This window comes from Schistocerca serialis, chromosome 6 (genome assembly GCF_023864345.2).
Source record: "Schistocerca serialis cubense isolate TAMUIC-IGC-003099 chromosome 6, iqSchSeri2.2, whole genome shotgun sequence".
NCBI lineage: Eukaryota > Metazoa > Arthropoda > Insecta > Orthoptera > Acrididae > Schistocerca > Schistocerca serialis.
The window spans coordinates 380,064,321-380,070,720 of record NC_064643.1 but is presented as its reverse complement, the minus strand read 5'-3'; the positions used below and the strand labels follow the sequence as shown (position 1 = coordinate 380,070,720).

General features: G+C 45.2%; 1 non-coding gene across 1 annotated transcript; it reads left to right on the top strand.

The window, feature by feature from the left end:
• The first annotated feature begins 4,929 nt into the window (after positions 1-4,929).
• On the top strand, positions 4,930-5,004 carry Trnas-cga (transfer RNA serine (anticodon CGA)). The gene has a single exon. It is a non-coding gene; the product is annotated as a tRNA-Ser (tRNA).
• The last annotated feature ends 1,396 nt before the right edge of the window (positions 5,005-6,400 follow it).

The window sequence follows — 6,400 nt, the reverse complement described above, 5'->3', positions numbered from 1 at the left end:
GGGAAGTGGCAACAAAACGACTATTCACGTTGGTGTGTAGAATATATGAGTCTGGCGACATACCATCTGACTTTCGGAAAAGCATCATCCACACAATTCCGAAGACGGCAAGGGCTGACAAGTGCGAGAATTATCTCACAATCAGCTTAACAGCTCATGCATCGAATCTGCTTACAAGAATAATATACAGAAGAATGGAAAAGGAAATTGAGAATGCGCTAGGTGACGATCAGTTTGGCTTTAGGAAAAGTAAAGGGACGAGAGAGGCAATTCTGACGTTAAGGCTAATAATGGAAGCAAGGTTCAAGAAAAATCAAGACACGTTCATAGGATTTGTCGACCTGGAAAAAGCGTTCGACAATATAAAATGGTGCAAGCTGTTCGAGATTATGAAAAAAGTAGGGGTAAGCTATAGGGAGAGACGGGTCATATACAATATGTACAACAACCAAGAGGGAATAATAAGAGTGGACGAACAAGATCGAAGTGCTCGTATTAAGAAGGGTGTAAACAGGGCTGTAGCCTTTCGCCCCTACTCTTCAATCTGCACATCGGAGAAGCAATGATGAAAATAAAAGAAAGGTTCAGGAGTGGAATTACAATACAAGGTGAAAAGATATCAATGATACGATTCGATGATGACATTGCTATCCTGAGTGAAAGTGAAGAAGAATTAACTGATCTGCTGAATGGAATGAACAGTCTAATGAGTACACAGTATGGTCTGAGAGTAAATCGGAGAAAGACCAAGGTAATGAGAAGTAGTAGAAATGAGAACAGCGAGAAACTTAACATCAGGATTGATGGTCACGAAGTCAATGAAGTTAAGGAATTCTGCTACCTAGGCAGTAAAATAATCAATGACGGACGGAGCAAGGAGGACATCAAAAGCAGACTCGCTATGGCAAAAAAGGCATTTCTGGCCAAGAGAAGTCTACTAATATCAAATACCGGCTTTAATTTGAGGAAGAAATTTCTGAGGATGTACGTCTGGAGTACAGCATTGTATGGTAGTGAAACGTGGACTGTGGGAAAACCGGAACAGAAGAGAATCGAAGCATTTGAGATGTGGTGCTATAGACGAATGTTGAAAATTAGGTGGACTGATAAGATATGGATTGAGGAGGTTCTACGCAGAATCGGAGAGGAAAGGAATAAGTGGAAAACACTGATAAGCAGAAGGGACAGGATGATAGGACATCTGCTAAGACATGAAGGAATGACTTCCATGGTACTAGAGGGAGCTGTAGAGAGCAAAAACTGTAGAGGAAGACAGAGATTGGAATACATCAAGCAAATAATTGAGGACGTAGGTTGCAAGTGCTACTCTGAGATGAAGAGGTTAGCAGAGGAAAGGAATTTGTGGCGGGCCGCATCAAACCAGTCAGTAGACTGATGACAAAAAAAAAAAAAAAAAAAAAAAACAGATCAAAATGAAAATTTCTGTTCCGACACTGACAATGTTGAGTGTTTATGGAAAAAGTTCATGGCAATCGTAAAATGCGTTTCAGACAAGATCGTGCCGAGTAAAACTGAGGCACGGGAGAAACCCACCGTGGTTCAACAACAAAGTTAGGAAACTACTGCGAAAGCAAAGAGAGTTTCACTGCAAGTTTAAACGAAGCCAAAACCTCTCAGACAAACAGAAGCTAAGCGATGTCAAAGTTAGTGTAAAGAGGGCTATGCGTAAACCGTCCAGTGAATTCGAAAGTAAAATTCTATGTACCGACTTGACAGAAAATCCTAGGAAGTTCTGGTCTTACGTTAAATCAGTAAGTGGCTCGAAACAGCATATCCAGACACTCCGGCATGATGATGGCATTGAAACAGAGTATGACACGCGTAAAGCTGAAATACTAAACACCTTTTTCCAAAGCTGTTTCACCGAGGAAGACCGCACTGCAGTTCCTTCTATAAATCCTCGCACAAACGAAAAAAATGGCTGACTTCGGAATAAGTGTCTAAGGAATAGAAAAGCAACTGAAATTACTCAACAGAGGAAAGTCCACTAGACCTGACGGGACACCAAGTCGATTCTACACAGAGTACGCGAAAGAACTTGCCCATCTTCTAACAGCCGTGTACCGCAAGTCTCTAGAGTAACGGAAGGTTCTAAATTATTTGAAAAGAGCGCAGATAGTCCCAGTCTTCAAGAAGTGTCGTCGAGCAGATGCGAAAAACTATAGACCTATATCTCTTACGTCGATCTCTTGTAGAATTTTAGAACATGTTTTTTGCTCGCGTATCATGTCATTTTTCTCTGCCTCATGATGACTGGGTGTTGTGTGATGTTCCTAGGTTAGTTAGGTTTAAGTAGTTCTAAGTTCTAGGGGACTGATGACCATAGATGTTAAGTCCCATAGCGCTCAGAGCCATTTGAACCATTTTATCATGTCATTTCTGGAAACGCAGAATATACTCTGTAGGAATCAACATGGATTCCGGAAGCAGCGATCGTGTGAGACCCAACTCGCTTTATTTGTTCATGAGACCCAGAAAATATGAGATACAGGCTCCCAGGTAGATGCCATTTTCCTTGACTTGCGGAAGGCGTTCGATACAGTTCCGCACTGTCGCCTGATAAACAAAGTAAGAGCCTACGGAATATCAGACCAGCTGTGTGGCTGGATTGAAGAATTTTTAGCAAACAGAACGCAGCATGTTGTTCTCAATGGAGAGACGTCTACAGAAGTTGAAGTCAACTCTGGCGTGCCACAGGGGAGTGTTATAGGACCATTGCTTTTCACAATATATATAAATGACCTAGTAGATAGTGTCGGAAGCCCCATGCGGCTTTTCGCGGATGATGCTGTAGTATACAGAGAAGTTGCAGCATTAGAAAATTGCAGCGAAATGCAGAAAGATCTGCAGTGGATAGGCACTTGGCAACTGACCCTTAACATAGACAAATGTAATGTATTGCGAATACATACACTCCTGGAAATTGAAATAAGAACACCGTGAATTCATTGTCCCAGGAAGGGGAAACTTTATTGACACATTCCTGGGGTCAGATACATCACATGATCACACTGACAGAACCACAGGCACATAGACACAGGCAACAGAGCATGCACAATGTCGGCACTAGTACAGTGTATATCCACCTTTCGCAGCAATGCAGGCTGCTATTCTCCCATGGAGACGATCGTAGAGATGCTGGATGTAGTCCTGTGGAACGGCTTGCCATGCCATTTCCACCTGGCGCCTCAGTTGGACCAGCGTTCGTGCTGGACGTGCAGACCGCGTGAGACGACGCTTCATCCAGTCCCAAACATGCTCAATGGGGGACAGATCCGGAGATCTTGCTGGCCAGGGTAGTAGACTTACACCTTCTAGAGCACGTTGGGTGGCACGGGATACATGCGGACGTGCATTGTCCTGTTGGAACAGCAAGTTCCCTTGCCGGTCTAGGAATGGTAGAACGATGGGTTCGATGACGGTTTGGATGTACCGTGCACTATTCAGTGTCCTCTCGACGATCACCAGTGGTGTACGGCCAGTGTAGGAGATCGCTCCCCACACCATGATGCCGGGTGTTGGCCTGTGTGCCTCGGTCGTATGCAGTCCTGATTGTGGCGCTCACCTGGAGGGCGCCAAACACGCATACGACCATCATTGGCACCAAGGCAGAAGCGACTCTCATCGCTGAAGACGACACGTCTCCATTCATCCCTCCATTCACGCCTGTCGCGACACCACTGGAGGCGGGCTGCACGATGTTGGGGCGTGAGCGGAAGACGGCCTAACGGTGTGCGGGACCGTAGCCCAGCTTCATGGAGACGGTTGCGAATGGTCCTCGCCGATACCCCAGGAGCAACCGAGTCCCTAATTTGCTGGGAAGTGGCGGTGCGGTCCCCTACGGCACTGCGTAGGATCCTACGGTCTTGGCGTGCATCCGTGCGTCGCTGCGGTCCGGTCCCAGGTCGACGGGCACGTGCACCTTCCGCCGACCACTGGCGACAACATCGATGTACTGTGGAGACCTCACGCCCCATGTGTTGAGCATTTCGGCGGTACGTCCACCCGGCCTCCCGCATGCCCACTATACGCCCTCGCTCAAAGTCCGTCAACTGCACATACGGTTCACGTCCACGCTGTCGCGGTATGCTACCAGTGTTAAAGACTGCGATGGAGCTCCGTATGCCACGGCAAACTGGCTGACACTGACGGTGGCGGTGCACAAATGCTGCGCAGCTAGCGCCATTCGACGGCCAACACCGCGGTTCCTGGTGTGTGCGCTGTGCCGTGCGTGTGATCATTGCTTGTACAGCCCTCTCGCAGTGTCCGGAGCAAGTATGGTGGGTCTGACACACCGGTGTCAATGTGTTCTTTTTTCTATTTCCAGGAGTGTAGAAAGAAGGATTCTTTATTGCTTGATTAAATGATAGCGGAACAAACACTGGTAGCAGTTACTTCTGTAAAATATCTGGGAGTATGCGTGCGGAACGATTTGAAGTGGAATGATCATATGAAATTAATTGCTGGTAAGGCGGGTTCCAGGTTGAGATTCATTGCGAGAGTCCTTAGAAAATGCAGCCCATCAACAAACGAGGTGGCTTACAAAACACTCGTTCGACCTATACTTGATTATTGCTCATCAGTGTCGGATCCGTACCAGGTCGGGTTGACAGAGAAGATAGAGAAGCTCCAAAGAAGAGCAGCGAGTTTCGTCACAGGGTTACTTGGTAAGCGTGATAGCGCTACGGAGATGTTTCGCAAACTCAAGTGGCAGACTCTGCAAGAGAGGCGCTCTGAATCGCTTTGTAGCTTGCTGTCCAGGTTTCGAGAGGGAGCGTTTCTGGATGAGGGATCGTTTCTTTCAGGAGTGCTAGTTCTGCAAGGTTCGCTGGAGAGCTTCTGTAAAGTTTGGAAGGTAGGAGACGAGGTACTGGCAGAAGTAAAACTGTGAGTACCGGGCATGAGTCGTGCTTCGGTAGCTCAGTTGGTAGAGCACTTGCCCGCGAAAGGCAAAGGTCCCGAGTTCGAATCTCGGTCGGGCACACAGTTTTAATCTGCCAGGAAGTTTCAGGTATCGAATATATTGCTTCCCCCTACTTATACCCCCGAGGAGATCACGAATGTAAAATTAGAGAGATTCGAGCGCGCACGGAGGCTTTCCGGCAGTCGTTCTTCGCGCGAACCATATGCGACTGGAACAGGAAAGGGAGGTAATGACAGTGGCACGTAAAGTGCCCTCCGCCACACACCGTTGCTTGCGGAGTATAAATGTAGATGTAGACGTAGAAAATCCTTGGGACTCCATTATGTGAGCCACCTCAAGACATTTATAGAATATGTAGAAAGAATGAAAGTGAGCTTGTAAGGCAAATGTATTCAATGTAGTTAGCAATTAAATTAAGTGATTGCTCTGCAGGGATATGTAGATTTACCAATATTTTCGGTGCTATTATCATGTTAAAAGAGGTACTACAGTGCATAAAAGGGCAGGATGTAGAGGGTGAGAAAATTAGTGTATGTATCTTTGTGTACGCTATAACAATGTGCACAGCAAGCTGAGTGTACAATTTAAAAGGTGTTTGGAGTTTAACGTGTGCTATCTGTACATGATGTGGAATGTATTGTCGGAGAATGACAGCATTTTCAAATGATTTTAGAACTATTTCATGAAATGAGTGTCTATTTCCCATGTTTAGCAATGGGATCGAAATGAGTGACTTGCTGGTAGTGGTTTGCTGTGACATGCAGGTGTGTCGTCCAAGTATCATTTGTCCCCATTCAGAGGAACGAGAGTTAACTAGGTGCAATGCTCCAAGTGGCTAAGTGAAAGCGCACCATTATTTGTACATAGAAGTGTTGTATTTATGTCTGTTCAGAGAAACAGAAGAGATGTATACATGGTGGCCAGTTCTGTGGAATAGCGTATGAGCGCACTGAAACACTGTTCGAGTGTTATAGCAACATGAAATGGAAGTGTAATAAAGGGATACAGACACGTAAAAAATTAATAAAGAAAAGTAAGGAATGCTATACATTCAAAGCACGTGACATTAAGGGCATGGCAGTCGTGTAGATGAGACAGTGATTTTATATAGTGTACTAAAATCTTTATATTTGCATGTAACACTAGTAAAATGAAATGTAACTTTAGTAACACAAAAGGAAGAGTTAACTACAAATAACGGTAATAGCAGAGGCACCGGAAAAAGGTATTACTGAGTAAAAACATGAAAGAAGGCATGTGACACTATGATTAAAGAAAGTATCACTAATTCATTCTAAACTTGCTATGTAGTTTATGATTGTCCACAGGAAGCATGCTGAAGCATGACATGAAGAAGAGGCCCACTTAATTATACATTCATGATGTTTTTGTGCAGACATGCACTTCATTCTTCACAGATGTTCACACGACATCCACGACAGAACCAAGAGCCAT